Here is a 17,184-nt window from a genome sequence, read left to right on the forward strand (position 1 = left end):
AAAAAAAAATAGTGTATTCCACAAGGCTATAGGAACACCAGATCTGAATACTCATTTTCATCATATTACAAACATATCCAGGCCCCTGACCTCCACTCAAAGGCCTATTTACCACTGTTGCTTTCCAAGCATGATCTTCCCTTTAAGTTCCTCTCTGTTTTTCAAATTATGTATTTCTCCAGATGCATATTTCAACTTTTCCAGGCTGATCTCATTTGCTCATTTCCTGTCCATATTTCTAATCTCCCTAGACTGCTCTGTTCTCTGTCTCTTCCTCACTGGAGTCTATAACACCATCCTATTTACTCTCATCTGCAGATATTATTACCATAATGGGTTTATAGCCTCTTCCCAAGCCATTAATAACAATGCAAAATGAAATGTGTCTGGAGCTAGTCTCTACAGCACCTTCTGGAACTTGCAACAGGCCATTTTTCTTTCTCACTGGGTTTTTCAGCCAGTTTTGAGATCATGTCTTATGGCTCAGAAAAACTCCTAACCTACTCCAAGTGTTTTGTTTTGTTTTTTAGTCATATGGAAACCAGATATCATTTCCCTTGCTCATAATTAAAACACATAAAGTAAAATAAATGTTAAACTTTAATAAGATAACAAGGTTAAAAGTGAGCCAAAATGTGATTTTTTTGGGAACAGCAGAGACTTACAATTTGAGGATCACGGACTCAGGTTAGAAACCAACAATGTATGGCATGGAGAGGAAAAGGATGAGGTCATGGGGGGGAAAGGATGAGGTCATGGAAGATACAGTAGTGAGTGAGGGAGTGGTCGGAGGCAAGACCCTCAAAGGAAAAATGGTGGCTCCTCTACCTAGAGGAGCCACAGAGTAAAGTAGATAAAAGTTTTCAAACAGGATATTCTCATTCTTGTTGACTCCTGGAATTTTGATGGTCAGACCGGTTCAAAGAGAACAGTAAAGTGTCTTTTTCTGAGGTGGTTTTTCTGGCTCTATTTTATTTTTTTAAAAGATTTATTTTATTTATTTATATGTACAAGAACTTGTGTGTAGGCCAGAGGTGAGGAGGTGAGAGGACTCACCAGAGACAGAGTGGGAAGCAGAATGATTAGATTGACTGAAACACACTGCTGAGGGGAGCAGCGGGAAGGATGGGAGAGGTTTGTTGCACCAGGTGAGTCAGCTTCCTAGTCAGGGATTGAACTGCTGCAGTGGTTGGTGATAGCTTCTTAGTGTTGAGACTTAACCCCTTGTGCCACCAGGGAGGTCCACTTTCTGGCTGTATTTTAGCATGACTGCAGTGATGCCATTTTTCACAATTATAACATGTCAAGACATGGAGTGGAGCCCTTAAAGCCCCAAGAATAAATTAGAGGGCTTGTAGCCAAAGAACTTTTACATGTCCATGTGAGCGTGCTCGTTGTGATCCTGCCTTTGTGTTGATCCAAAAAGCTGGGAGGTCTAAATTTTCCAAGTGGAATTCCAAATCTTTGTGTTTTTTTCCAGTGGAAACCTGTAGTCTAGTTTTTCCATAAGCCTGAGGAATGGGCTTAATCTGTGAGGATCACTACAAAAGAAGCAAGTTTTCTTTGTTGCTCTCAATAAATTGGCTGACCCTAGAGCATCTTCCTTACTTCCATTACAACATTTGGCAGTTTCTAAAGAGAAAGGAGTTTTAAGAAGAAAGAGAAAGAACACAAAGAATAATCCATGGATGAGTACACTTGAGAGATGATTGCAATAATATATTATAGCAATTTTCTTCTTAGTTTGGATTTCATTTTTGCTTTGTTTTGTTTTTTTTTTTAATTGAGTTTGGCATGACAGGCTTTGTCTTCATCTGATCTCCAGAATATATCTCTTCACTACTTTCCGAGGACTCTGGCAATGGACTTTCCCATTGGCAATTTTGCTTTCTGTAGTTAAATTCTGATGCAAGGCTGAAACAGTTGGAAATACAGAATGATTAACCTTGGGGCTCTTTCTGAGCCACTGGAACAATCCCCAAATTTATTTTTATAATATTTAAAGTACAAGAATCTTAGACGTGCTAAATTTTAGTTTCTGAATAAGAAGAAAGCAAAGCTGCAGGTATCTTAATACCTTAAGTGAATTGCAATATTTACAGAAAAGTTTAATTTACATTGATTCTTTTATCTGAATGAAGAAAAACATGAATGTGAGTCACAGACCTGGTTTTCTATACTGACAACATCAAATACTTGCTTTAGGAAATGGAAGATTCTTATAGCCATTTTGAGTGTGTTTTCTCTTTCATAAAAAATGGAACACTAGGGCCCTCCCTGGTGGCACAGCAGGTGAAATCACAGCACTAAGAAGCTAAAGCCACTTCAGCATGAGTTCGATTCCCACCCCTGGAGGTGACACACATGGTGCTGCAGACCTCTCCTCACCCTCTGGCTGCTCCCCTCAGCAGTGTACCTCATTGATCTACCTGTTCTGCTCCCTGCTCTGTCTCTGGTGAAGCCTCTCACCGCCCCTACACCTCTGGCCTGTACCCCAGTTCTGTATGCATAAATAAATAAATCGTTAAAAAAAAAAAAAAACACTAAACTTCCATGGTGGGGCATTGTTTCCATGGTGGGGCATTGTTTAGATTAAATATACAAAATGGTGATTAGTAAATGCAGTCTCTGGCACACAGTAGGACATCAATAAATAAGCTACTCCTCCTGTCCTCTTACACCCACAATGGCAAAATCTGCCATCTGTTATGAATACATTTGGCTCACTTTCTCCTAACGCTATTCCAGGCAGCTATGAACTAGTAAGAGGAAAATGACTTTTCATGAATTTAATAATAAGGAAAGTGATTCTATCAGGTAGCAAACTAAATGCTTTTATATGCATATGCATTATTTCACTCACTGACCTCAAAGAGGGAGATCATTTTACTATTCCCATTTACAGAATATGGATACGGAAGTTGAGAGTGCTTAAATGGCCCACTAATTATAGATAGCTCAGAATCTGGACTAAGCAGACAAATGTGTTTGTTGTGAATTTCAGATAGTGATTATATAGGGATTCCGCATACAATGTGATACATACAAAGCATTGTAGGTAATGCCAGCCCCCCCCAAAAATCTTAATAAGTATCAGAAATTTGATGAATACGTTTTTTGGTAACATAATTGGATTCCTTCTTGTCACATACTTTCATTTGGTCTACCTTCTTGATCAAGATAAAAACCACATACCATCAATTTCATCGACAAAGTGTTTTATAGTTTTTAATATATTCACAGGTATATAAACAAGCACCACTGCAATCGAAGTACAGAACTTTTTAGCATGAGAAAAGTCTCTTCTTTTTTTTAAATCTGGAATTTCAAAGGTTTGTTCAAAGAGAAAAGATTATTGTATCCAAAAAGGCAATTCTCTCAAACACTGTTGGCTGGAATGTAAAATGGTCACTTCAGAAAATAATTTGGGAGTTTCCCATGAAAATAAACATGCAGGATTTAACCTATCAATCTGTACTCTTAGGCATTTAGCCCAGAGAAAGTAAAACTTACATTCCCCCAAAAACTTGAACAGGAATGTTCATAGTTGTATTTACAATAGCTAAAAAGTATAAACTGCCTATATGTGGTTGATAAGTGAATAAATATAATCTCATAGTCACCCAGTGCAGTACAACTCAGCCATAAAAGTGTCAAACTGGGCCCTCCCTGGTGGCTCGACGGGTTAAAGCACAGCAGTAAGAAGCTAAAGCCACTTCAGCATGAGTTCTATTCCCACCCTGGAAGTCACCCACATGGAGCAGCAGACCCCTCCTGACCTGCCCACTGCTCCCCTCAGCAGTGTACTTAGTAAGTCGGCCTGTTCTGCTCCCCACTCTGTCTCTGGCGAGTACTCTCACCACCCATACCTCTGGCGTGTACCCCAGTTCTGTATGCATAAATAAATATTTTTTTAAAAAGAGTCAAACTACTGGCATATGGAAATCTAGGGTGGATTTTAAGGATATTTTTATAACATCTTTAAAAATGACAAAACTGGAGCAATGGAAAATTTATTAGTGAGGCCAGGGGACAAGGATGGTGGAAGTGTGACAACTGAATGGCAAAGCAGGAGGGAGTTCTTTTGCAGCGATGAAAATTCTGGAATTTGGTTGTAATGGCAGTACTATGAATAGGCATGGGCTAAAACGGCATAAAAACACATTCATAAACAAACATACTTTCACACAACTGCCTGAAAAAATATGCAAAATCTGCATAAGGTCTGTGATCTAGCTATTATGATGGTATCAGTGTTAGCTACTTGGTTTTCCTATTATACTGCCATTATAAGATGTGACTATTGGCAACAACTGAGTGTTCAAAGAACTCTATGTGCCATTTTTGCAACTTCCTGTGAGTCTATAACCTCTTCCAAAAAAAGTTAAAATAATGGTATTTCAAAAGAAAAAAAAGATAAGTTTCGTAGAAGTGATCCAGATGTGAAAGTTGACACGTACATGTGATGTGAGATCATTCTTAGGACTGGAAATACCTTGATCATCATGGCTAACGACCTGAGAGAAAGACTGAAGTCAAAAAACTAAATGCTCAAGATGGGAAATTATTCAAGGGAAAACAAAGAATAGTTTGAAAGAACAGACAAATAATAGCAGAGACTCAGTGAGTTTATAAATACTAGCTCAGTTAAAAGAATACGCACAAGGTACCTTTGCAAAGGTGAGATCAAAGTACTGTAGTTAGAAACTGTGGACACAATCACACTCAAGAGCTGTCTTCTCATGTAATGGCCCTGAGGTCCACGACTCAAACTCTTGAGAACACTCTTAAAGCTATTAAAGGGGAAATTACAGTGAAAAAAACTCTGCAGTACATTTGTTTGGAGTAAGAGCCTAACTACAAAGAAGCACCATCCTCAGAAATGAATGTGTGATTATTATACTGGGTTACAGGTAACAACTTTCACATCTGGATCACCTCTACGAAACTTATCTTGTTTTTTTTTCTATTGAAATACCATTATTTTAACTTTTTTGGGAAAAGGTTATAGACTCACAGGAAGTTGCAAAAATGGCACATAGAGTTCTTTGAACACTCAGTTGTTGCCAATGGTCACATCTTATAATGGCAGTATAATAGGAAAACCAAGTAGCTAACGCTGATACCATCATATTAGCAGACCTTATGCAGATTTCGCGTATTTTTTCAGGCAGTTGTGTGAAAGTATGTGTGTTTATGAATGTGTTTTTATGCCGTTTTAGCCCATGCTTGTAACAATGACAACAACACTTATCAAGAGCTATGTGCCCAAGAACTGTTCCCAAGTTGTTACATGAATGACCTTACTTGATTCTCCTAGCAGCCTACAGAGATAGAGACTATTACTATGACCCTTTCCTGAGTGTAAAAACTGAGGCACCATGGTTTTGTTCCCCAACCAAGTTCACATTTCAAGTCAGCGATGAACTACAACTGGAACTGTCGTCACTGGAAGGCTACCAGTGGTTATAAACCCCATTTGGAAATTCAAACCAAACAAACAAAAATGACATGAATTGATCTATAACATTAAACTAGAAAGTTAAACCCGACTGCCAGTGGATCCCTCAATCACATAGGTGAAAGAAGACACAAATTTATTTTTTCTGAATTAACATTAACTCTATTATCAAAGATCCACGCACATGGTGATTTTTATGAATTTGAAACAATAGAGAGACTACATGGATTACTATGAATTATATATAACAATATGTGCATTATATACGCTCATCCTAATGATGAGCATAGCAAGATAGTAAATTACATGACCCAATATTTCCAATGCAAAAGTCTATAAATGCACTGATGGTGGCAAAAACGAGGACATTGAAAACAGGAGTGAGCAGGAGAATTGATGCTCTGGCTGCCTTATAGGAATTTGCTAAGCTTGGTAACCAAGGCCTTGGGTGTGAAAATTCCAGAGCAGATAAAAGATGAGACCCTACACACCAAAGCAAGAGGAGTTGGGACAATGAGCCCCATATAAATTTGGGACTTAAATAAAAAAAAAAAAAAAAAAAAAAAAAGCCCTGTAAAACAACCTTACTAATAAGGGATGAAAACACAGCTTGTTTGCCTTGGCCCATTCTCTTGATGAGGTATTGTGGAAGGAAAGGGGGTTGGTTCTCATAATTTATAATGACAGAAGGATCATACACAGGTTTGGACTCTAAGTCAGCAGGAATTGTTAAAGTGAGATATTAATATTACAAGTGATTCTAACAAAGACACTACTGTGGCAAACAGCTAAGCCACCTGCAAAGGTATCCTATACCTAGCTTAAGATGCTTCTTCGAGAAAAAGCACTCCCTAATGAGCTCACAACTGAGAACTACAAGCAATATGAGAAAATAGATTTAGCAGACACAGTAAGTGTCTGCTCAAAATGTCATATAACAAAATAACTAGATAAGGGCCTCCCTGGTGGCACAGGGGTTAAAGACAGCACTATCAAACTATTGCCAGCCACTTGGAAAATTTAGGTCTTTCTGCTTTTTGGATCAACACAAAGGTAGAATCACAAGCATGCTCACATGGACATATAAAAGTTCTTTGGCTATGACTCTCTTAATTTATTCTCAGGGCTTTAAGTGTTCTGCTCCACATGTTAACATGTTATAATTATGAAAAGTGACATCTCTGCAGTCTTAAGACCAGAGAGTGGGCCTCCCTGGTAGCACAGGGATTAATTCTCAGACTGTGAAGCTGTCAGCAACCGCTGCAGCAAAAGTTTGATCTCCGACCAGGGGTGTGACCCATACGGCGCAGCAGACCTCTCCTTCCTCACCCAATGCTCCAGACCTCAGCAGTGTATTTCAGTCAATCTACCTGTTCTGCTCCCCACTCTGTCTCTGGTGAATTCTCTCACCCTCCCCCCACACCTCTGGCCTACAACCCAGTTCTTATATACATAAATAAATAAATCTTTTTTAAAAATAAAATAACTGGATAACATAAAACCAGTTGTATATTTTAAACTAACAAAAATTCCCCCAAATAGTATAGGAACTGAGTAAGACACTATCAAAACAGAAAGTGCAGATTAAAAAAAAAACTGTGAATCAAAGAAACTTGTCAGTAAAATCATGATAGACAGGATAGATTTAAAGAGTGAATTTGTTAGCTGAAATGTAATCAAAGAACTCAAACTGTGGCAAAGAATGAAGAGAAGCAAGAAATAATCTTATCCTTCATGCTTCACTGTAAGTTAACAGGCACCCCAACAGGAAAGGAGAGAAAATGGAAAGAGGCCATACTCACAATGACAATGGTAAAACATCTCCAGAACTTTTGAAAGACATGAATCCTCAGATTCAAAAATATATTGAATTCAAAAGAGAAAAATAAAAATACCTAAATGTTTACTAAAATTACAGAACTCCAAAGACAAAGAAAAGATATAAATGGCCAACAGAGAGATTGCCCACAAAGATTCTGAAACCTATCATCTTGAAAGAAATATCCACCAACACCAAATACAATGTTAGTGTTTAGAATATTTTACTCATTCCAATTCTCAGTTATCCATGCAAGTCACATGGTGAATGATAATACTCTTTCCTTCATAAATAGTATAGTGTTTTTCAAAATAGCAATCCAGGCCCTCCCTGGTGGTGCGACAGGTTAGGTCTGAGCACTGTAAGCTAACTGCAGCTGCCCCAGAGGAGTTTGATCTCTGGTCCCAGAGGTGACCCACATGGTGCAGCAGACCTCTCCCGACCCGCCCGCTGCTCCCCTCAGCAGTGTACTTCGTCAATCTTCCTGTTCTGCTCCCCACTCTATGATGAAGCCTCTCACCACCCCTGTACCTCTGGCTTGTACTCCAGTTCTAGATGCATAAATAAATGAATCTTTAAAAATAAAATAGCAACCCTAGGCCAACAGAATCTTGGGATGGGATCTGGGCTTCTGGAGTCAGGCAGCAGATTCTGACTCCTGAAAATGCTCTGAGCTTCAGCAAATGATTTCATGACTCTGCTTCATTTCACTTTTCAAAAATGTATAGTGCATGTAGATTTTGTGTTTTAAGGGAAAGGGTACCTGTAAAGTAATGAAAAAAGTGCCTGGAATACAGGAAATACTAAAGGGACATTAGTTTGAGGTATCGCTTTTTGATCTTTGATCTTCTGGGGAACACCCAGAAGCAATACCAGACAACGGTATTATTTTTATAGTCAATGGCTTATTTGGCAACAAAGATATTTTAGAGCCAAAATCAGAACTTATTTCTCTTGTGCCTTGGAATTTTGAGCTCTCTTTTTAATTACTTCTCTTCTAAAAATATTTTCCAATAAAGGGTCTTTCTGGGCTATTCACTCCACAAGATAATATTTCCGGCAAATCTTCAAACAGACCCTTTGTGTTTATTGGTCTGTTCGACGGAATCCACAGATCTTAAAGCACACTCTGCCTTTTAAAATTTTTAAATCTGCAGGCATCTGGGTCAGGGACACAGCTATGCAGAACTTTACTTGAAAGGAAGGTTAGAAAATGGAACTTTTCAAGCTGGTCAAGCATCTTTTTATACAAAATCAGACCTACCTTAGTAAGAAAGGAAACACGGGTCTCTGGTGGCATGGGAGTTAAAGTCTCAGAGTCTCAAACTATCTACAGCCATTGCAGCCTGATTTGATCCCTGGTCAGACAGCTGACCCACATGGTCCAGCAGATCTCTCCTGTCCTGCCCACTGCTCCCCTCAATGGTGTATCTCATTAGATTCACCTGTTCTGCTCCCCACTCTGTCTCTAGTGAATCCTCTCACCCCCTGCACCTCTGGCTAGACCCCAGTTCTTCCATGCGTAAATAAATAAAAATAAATTTTTTTTAAAAAAGGGAAACTCTTGATTAGAGAAATGCCATAACACATAGGTGGTGTAGTCTGAGTCCAGGTACCACCGTCAGAAAGAGGGAGGCTATCAAGGAAGCACACCCGTGCTCCGGGGCACGTGTTCTTGCACTTGCTCCGTGAGGCTCTGTATTATTCAGCTCTGGCTGATCTCCAGAGCTTTGACTTATGCACAACCTATGCCCTTGCTGTCTGGAGGAGCTCACATTCAAAAGCATGCCATGGCTTCACTTTTTTTTTTAAAGATTTATTTATTTGTGCATACAGAACTGGGGTACAGGCCAGAGGCTCAGGGGCGGGGAGAGGCTTCACCAGTGCAGAGTAGGAAGCAGAACAGGCAGATCGACGAAGTACACTGCTGAGGGGAGCAGCGGGTGAGTCAGGAGAGGTCTGCCGAGCCATGTGGTCACCTCTGGGGCAGGCGGGGATTGAACTCATGCGGAAGTGGCTTAACCCGCAGTGCTTTAACCCGCTGCCCCACCAGGGAGGGCCCATGGCTTCACTTTTAAACAGTTACTCTGCTTGCAAATACCCATACCCCTGGGCAATCCCCACTAACCTTTCTCTCTCTTGCCTTCTCTCCCTCTCTCTTACATACACACACACAGACACATTTTCATCACCATCACAACACCTTTTCTGTAGTTTGCCATACTAACTCAAATGTGTGCCAAAGCCATAGGAAATCTCTTCTGTCCCCCAAGGCCTGGTTCAGTTCCCTGTCTCCTGTGCACTGTGACCCCTGTGCCGACCCCAACTGGCACACCTATTGCACTGCGCTGTGTTCCTGAATGCAGACAAGCCTCGTGCCCCAGAACTTCCTAAATGGTTGGCACTTCCAGTCAGGCACGCTACTCTGCTTCATCAGGTCTGGTTTGCATTTTGCTCATATTGGGTTCACCCATTATTTGCATGGCATAGTATCTGGCATGTAATAGGTGACCAATACACATTTGTGAAACAATGTAATAAAGTGAAGTGTTACAGGAGTTCATACAAGAACAATATCTATGTTGCCAACAAGACAAGCTCTCTTCCACTGAAAATTTACAAAATGGGGAAGCATGCTAGATTTAGGGCTTTGCATGAATCACCCTTTTTTTTTCCCCCAGTAACCCCAATTACTGTGATGTACACACAGTTGTCATTTTAAAGAGAAGGAAACAGGCTCAGGAAGGTGACTGGCCCAAGGTTAGAGAGCTAATAAACAGTACAGTGAGCAGGACTGTCACTCTGCTTGTTTCTTCTGCACAGCTAATCCTTCAGGACCAGACTATGTTGTGAAGCTAAACGGGATTCTGAGAATCCAAGAGTATATTCCAAGCAGCTGCTTGAGCAGCCCAGAGTTCAGAAAGACTGTTTGGTTGTGCAAATAGTGTTGACTCAGTGAAGGTCACTTCATGTTTCCCAAGGAAGAATGAAAAGAGAGAAAAGTGAAAGGCTGAGGTGGGGGCGACTTTGGAGAAAGAGAGGAAATTAAGATGACAAATGAAGGAAACGGAGAATCCCACATCTGAGACAGGCACTTCATCTATTAACACTGTACTGACAACCAGCTAATTAAATATCTCTGGGGAGAGGGCGCCCATCTTGGCTCACAAGGGCAAATGCTGAGTTCTGAAGTCTGCGCCCACATGGGCTTCCCCAGGCCGGCTTCCCAGATGGCCTGCTAATCCCTGAAGCAAGCTGAACACCCACTTCCCACTGGGAAAGCGGCAAAGGCAGATTACGCCGTGAGCAAGCTTAGAAAAACAACAACAATAATACAAGCTTCATTTCCTGGGCACTTGTTATCAGTCTAAAGCAACCGCGTGGTTATTTCACTTAACCCTCTGAAAGAAAATAACGAGACAGACATTATTCCCATGTTACAGGTAGGGCCCCAAGGGACAGCAATGGTCCCTGCTACCTGCTGTCGTTTCGCAGCCCCAAACCCACCCTTCACTCCACATTCCATCAGCTGCGGCGTCACCCTGCTGCACAACATTGCTCACTGAGCTGCACTGTGGCCAGGCTCCTGCTCCTTTGTACACTGCCATTACCAATTTGGTCAGCCCTTCTGTACCACAAGATGCAGCCAGGGAGATCCGGCCTCAGAAACTTGAGTGCCCCTTCTCCAGTCACCTTCATTCTACCAGTCCTCTTGACTCCCTCACTCAGGGTTGCTTTCTTGAATTATCATCTCCAGGTTTCCCTCAATACTCCTTTTTGCTCTTTGGGCTTTCAACTACTGTACACTCAATTCTCAGTTTTCAATCCCCCTGTCTGACATACCTCATGCTGTGTCTGCTTTGATGACCACGCCTGGATGGACAGACACAAAGACAGTAAATATCTTGCCCAATGTCACACAGCCAGTCAGCAGCAGAGCTATTACTAAGCCCAGGATTGCCACAGAAGCTTAAATACACACTTTCATCTGCTGGGGGAAGCTGGGATCATGGCAGATTATCAGTGCACATATGTTGGTCTGAAACAATTTGTTAGTATGCCCATCAGATTTATATATACATATTTTTTTAAAGATTTATTTATTTATGCATACAGAACTGAAGTATAGGCTAGAGGTGTAGGGATGATGAGAGGATTCACCAGAGATAGAGAGGGGAGCAGAACAGGCTGACTGACAAAGTACACTGCTGAGGGATGGGAGGGCAGGTCAGGAGAGGTCTGCCGCGCCATGTGGGTCACCTCCTGGGCAGGCGGGGATCAAACTCATGCGGAAGTGGCTTAAGCTTCTTAGTGCAGTGCTTTAACCTGCTGCACCATCAGGAAGGGCCAGAATTATATTTTTAATAATAATTATAAGTGCAGTGTTGTAGAGTTTGGGATGGAATTCATTGGCCTAACTTTATGATTCAGAGAGGACACTTAGTAAAGGATTTAACCTTTGCAGTAAGACAGATGTTAGTTTAATCTTGGTTCTGCCATAAAAAAGCCTTTGGCTTATTGAAACCTAGTATTAATATCAACATAATTTGGTTTCCTGGAAATGCCTACCTCAGTTGGCTGGTGTAATCATTAAATTAACAAAATATTTTATATATATCTAATATCAGGAACTGTGAAGGGCTGAGACTTTATCATACTTATAACCTAACAAGTTAGCTTGTTACTATGTCATAGATGCTGGTAGAAGACAGGAAACTTCTGGATGAGAGACAGCTGATTTTATCACAATAAAAGCACTATGTGGATTTTGTTGGCTTTTCACTGCTTGCTTATGCCTTTCAAATCTCAGAGGAACAACACCCGAGGTCTATCATGAGTACCTATGTGCAGGTTAAGTTATAGAGGTAGGCTGCATTGGGGGGCTATATAAGCAGAAGTAAGACTTGGGACGGCAGTGTTATCTCACTTAAGCTTATTCACTGAAAATATAACCAGGAGAAATGAGCCAGGCTATGAGCATTGGGGGGGGCCTTGCATTTTGGGGTAACTAGCAAGAACATGCATGGACACTCAAAGCCCATGGTAATTGCCTCTCCCCACAAAATTTATTCAGCACTTAGTAATTATACAGCAAGTGGTGGTTATCACAATGAGTCTCATAAATCTCAGCCATGAAAGAACAATTTCCCCAATTTATAGATGAACAAATTGGCTCAGAGAAGTGAAAAGACTTGCTCAATGATACCTTTGGGAAAGTGGGGTTGTGGTCCAAAATTCAGAAATCAAGACCCCCAAATCCTACCCATTCCTCTCCATTGAGATGACTGTTAAGTGGAACAAACCATCAGACCAGCATTGCCCACACAGTACATGGGGCCCAGATACCATATTTCTAGAATTTTTGAATTTTAGAAGCAGAGGGGCTCTAAATATAACCTGGTTCTAGTGGATTCTGAACTTCCCCAGGGACAGTCCACAGCACTTCCCCAAAGGAGACCAAAGATGGGAATCACCACATAAAAGGGAAACTGGGAAAGGCCTCCATCCAAACAGCTCCATTTTTCTAAGGATTAGGCAGAAGATTCCCTTTGATTTTTAAAAAAAGACATATTTTATTTATTTACGCATACAAGAACTGGGGTACAAGCCATAGACACAGGGGAGTGAGAGGATTCACCAGAGACAGAATGGGGAGCAGAACAAGCACATGGACTAAAATACACTGTGGGGAGCACCAGGTAGGTCAGGAGAGGTCTGCTGCACCATGTGGTCAGCTCCCTGTCTGGGGATCGAACTCAGGTCACAGTGGCTGCCCACAGCGTGATAATGCTGAGACTTTAACCCCTGCACCAACAAGAAGCATCCTCCTAAAAGACCAACTTTGATCCCACTAAAATTTTGTGACTTTGCTAAATGTACAGAATGAGTAATTAGAACCAGTTCTCGCCCTTGTTTTCATGACTTTCGGACAACTGCTCTTTCCACCAATCTGGAAAGTCAAGTCATGAGATGTCCTTCTAAGAGCAGTCATGGTGCCACTATCAGGATGGCATGTATTTTGAATGGCCTGACCAGATGTGACAATGATTTCTCCCACCAACCAATGCCAGACGATGCCTGAAGTCATAAAAACTGACACTGTAATCAGCCTGCTGATATTCATTCCTTCACTATTTCATTCACATACTTAGGGAGGGTCTATTAGATCCTAGGGATTGTGCTGAATCCCAGGGATATATCTGTGAAAAGGGTAGATTCTGAATGAGCTGCTGAAACAATCTTATTCACTCATTTGTCAAAAAATATTTAGTTGGCCCTCCCTGGTGGCGCAGCGGGTTAAAGCACAGCACTAAGAAGCTAAAACTTCTGCATGAGTTTGATCCCTGCCTGCCCCAGAGGTGACCACATGGTGTGGCAGACCTCTCCTGACCCGCCCGCTGCTCCCCTCAGCAGTGTACTTCGTTGATCTGCCTGCTCTGCTCCCCACTCTGTCTCTAGTGAATCCTCTCACCCTCCACATCTCTGGCTTATATCCCAGTTCTGTATGAATAAATAAATATAAATAAATAAATAAATAAAATATTGAGCATCCCCATGTTAGGTACTAAAGGTATTGCCCTCAAAAGACTCCCAGGCTAGCGGTGATAAAGTAAACAAAGGTATAAAAAGAATTCTATAATACAGAATAGTAAGTATCGTTGGTCTCTTTCAACACTGAGGGCCCCGGGTGAGGTCTCTGGAGGCGCTCAAGATGAAGCTAAGATCTGAAGGAGAGGGAGTGAGAACAGTCAGTTACCTCAGCTGTAAAACAGAAATAAGGATACCTTCCCTCAAGGAGACTCTGAGGAACATTCATCCACAGGAAGGATGCAGCCTGACACATAGAGGTGACTCCTCCTGTAAGTCTGTCCACATCTTTGTACACACAGGAGCTGACCAGAACCTGGTGTCTGTCTGTGAAGTCAGCAACCCAAATAGGAAAAAAACAACTTTGTCTCATTCAGTAGCATCAGGATCCATGGAAGTAACCAGCTTCCAGCCTCAGGCCTTGGAGAGGAGCCTGCTAGCCTGGTCATTTGGGTATTTTACCATGTGGCAAAGATTGTACCAAACCCAAACTCCTAAAGCTGTTTCCTCACCACCCCACCCCCCACTACGCCTCCCTCCAACCCTCTCACACCAAGTGATTTATGTCTCACTGAGGACCTTTCCCCCCTCAGAGCCATCTGGCCTTCCTGCCTCAGCCTGCAGGGAGGGTGTAATCCTGTGTTTGCAGCGTTACAGACGGTTTCTATGGAAATTATGACAATATTACAGCTATTGTGGAGCCACATCACTGCTGAGTGAATGAGAAGACAGGACTTGAAAGGGGAAATTTGGAATTAAACATCCACAACCTAAGCCCTTAGAGATGACTAGTTTTCAGGATGTGGTGCCTATCAACAGTACCAAACAATAACAAACTAATATTGTCCTTACAGTAACAATATGGAGAAGTATTTCGCAAACCCTTTGTGGAAACTATAGGGAGAAGATAAAAATCAGGCCCCACGCAAGTTCTCACTAACAACACTCAGAAATAAGAGCAAAGGAAGATTTTAGATGGAGGCTAGGGAATCGAGGAGTGATTGTAAGTAACTGAATATTTCAAATCTCCACATTGTCACACAGGCCACTAAGCACCTGCCTGTGAGGTGGTGTGGTTTCCTAACTGCTCTTTCCAATCAACAGAACTTTTCAAGGAATTGGGAAACCGAGATGCTTATCTAGGGAAAAGGTGTGGTCATCATCCATGAGTAGTTGCCAAGTGCTGAGATGGTAAAGAAAATTAAATGCTAAAAGGAGCAGTAAGAAGCAAACCCTGAACCCATCATGATATCCTGAATGAGCTCCACCCCTTGACATTATTATAGGCTCCATTCCCACTTCCATGCAGAAAAGATCTCAGGCGCTGAGGACTACAACTCCCAGAATGCCATGAACCTGACTTCCTGACTAGGGGGTAGCTGGGAGCTAGGGTCAGAGGAAAACAGCCATGCTTGGCTTATACCTGAATACATTCATGTTCGTATTCTCTTGCTTTTCCATCTTTGACTTGCACCCAGTTACTTAGAAGTGACATGGAGGAGACACATGGACACTTGAAAGAGACACATGGATGAGATACATGGGAATGTGGCTCTGGTTTTGGCAGAAACCATCACAGCCATTATCTTGATGGAGTATACTTGGATTTTGAGTCTCTCCTTCTGTCCCACCTCTCTAGGAACTTCCTGATCCCTTCTTGTGGTCCCGTCAGAAGGTCCCTCAGACTTGTGACAAGCATTTGGGCCTCACTGTCCCTGCTTCAGACAAACCCTGTTTAGCTGGGCATTTGCCCACAAGAGGATGGGTAATTTGAGGAGTTTTACTGGGAAATTATTATTTGAAATCCTTTCTTCTCTCTCTCTCTGGGCACATCAATTCTATTAAAAATTGTTATACCAAGAGTCTTTTCCTTTGACTTTTTGTGCATGGATAGCTGAATCCCCTTTAGAGTGTACACTCAAGTTTTTTGGGGGGACCCTTTGCCAAGCATTAACAGCCACAAAATTGTACCACTCTTTGGAGCTTCTCACCAGTACTGTTGCTTACTTTGCTGTGGCCCATATTTTCTTTCACAAGAAGTTTAATTTAGTCAACTATGCTTTGAAGTTAATTTGAGCAGGATTCTCTTCTTTGTAAGAGAAAATGTAATCCTTTTGTTCAGTTTCAAGAGCAATGAAAGGACACTGTGGCAAATGATGCTGAAGGGGCAGAAGAAAACACAAGTTACCCATTATCCCCCAGCTCAAAAATACATCATGGCTAAAGCTTTATGCAATTTCCAGTTCATGTTTTATTGAGGCTATGAGCATGCATTTGGGCTGTAGACAGTATCCCGACTTGTGAGCTATCTGGTTCACGGGGCTTCCTTAACCTCTCTAAACCTCGGTTTCCCTACCCAAGATGTCGATCAAATCTTCTCTCAGAGGGCTGAGAGGCTAAATAATCCCAAAACACTTTTTCATTTGTATTTCCTGGCCTGAAATCTATTCAGTTACAAGGAGATGTTAAATTCTGCCTTTATGTATTAGGATACTGTGAAGAATGGGCAAGCATATAACTAGACACCGTCTTCGTGTTAAGCAGCTTCATCCGATCCCTCAGTCTCTCAGTTTGCCTCAGTCCCTAGGAGCTAGTCCAAGGTGGCCATGTGGGAATGGGGGTGCGGAATAAGGCACCCCCTCTTTTATGAAGACACCTCCATTACCACTGTGCTTACTGCCCCTGAAGTGTACTTGCAATGGGTTAAAAAGGTATATTTTATGTTTGGTATATTTTACTACAATAGCCAAAAACCTTCCTGGACTACGATAATTATTGAATATGTTTCTATTCATCCTCATACCCCTCTCGAGGAGTCAGTTTTCCTACTAACACCATGCAGGGGACAACATGATCTCAACACTGTTTCCAGCTCTGAGATTCTGGTCTAGTTGGATGACAGCGCTGTGTTGGGCCTGCCTGCCCATGACTCCCTTCTCCCTCACTCTGTCCTTCGGGATTCCCTCTAAGGAGTCACATTAAGCTGCCATCACCTCTTCCACACGCTCCCCTCACGTGGCTGATGGATCTCTGGTTTCCAGTGACCCTGCAGAGGGCTGCGGTGGGCTGTCGCAGCTATCTGGCAGGCCCATGGGAGCAAGAACAAACCAAGTGAATACACAGCCACAGCCTGCACCTCCTGCCTGGGGATACTACCCCATGAGGCCCCACCCTTCAGCTTTCTCCACTGGGTGCGCGCATCTTCCACAGGCGAGCACCTCACCCTGGGTCCCAAGGGCATTCCTGCACAAAAACTCCTAGCACACTCTCCTGAAACTAGCCCTTCTTTCAGCACTTCAAACTCTACAGCTTTCAT

At 42.0% G+C, this 17,184-nt stretch overlaps 1 protein-coding gene across 1 annotated transcript in view; it reads right to left on the reverse strand.

Moving 5' to 3' along the window:
* Positions 1-17,184, reverse strand: part of DPYSL3 (dihydropyrimidinase-like 3) — a 112,420-nt gene that overhangs the window by 79,479 nt on the left and 15,757 nt on the right. The window lies entirely within an intron of this gene.

The sequence above is a fragment of the Condylura cristata genome, unplaced genomic scaffold (genome assembly GCF_000260355.1).
Source record: "Condylura cristata isolate star-nosed mole 26May11 unplaced genomic scaffold, ConCri1.0 scaffold00021, whole genome shotgun sequence".
In the NCBI taxonomy this organism is placed as follows: Eukaryota; Metazoa; Chordata; class Mammalia; order Eulipotyphla; family Talpidae; genus Condylura; species Condylura cristata.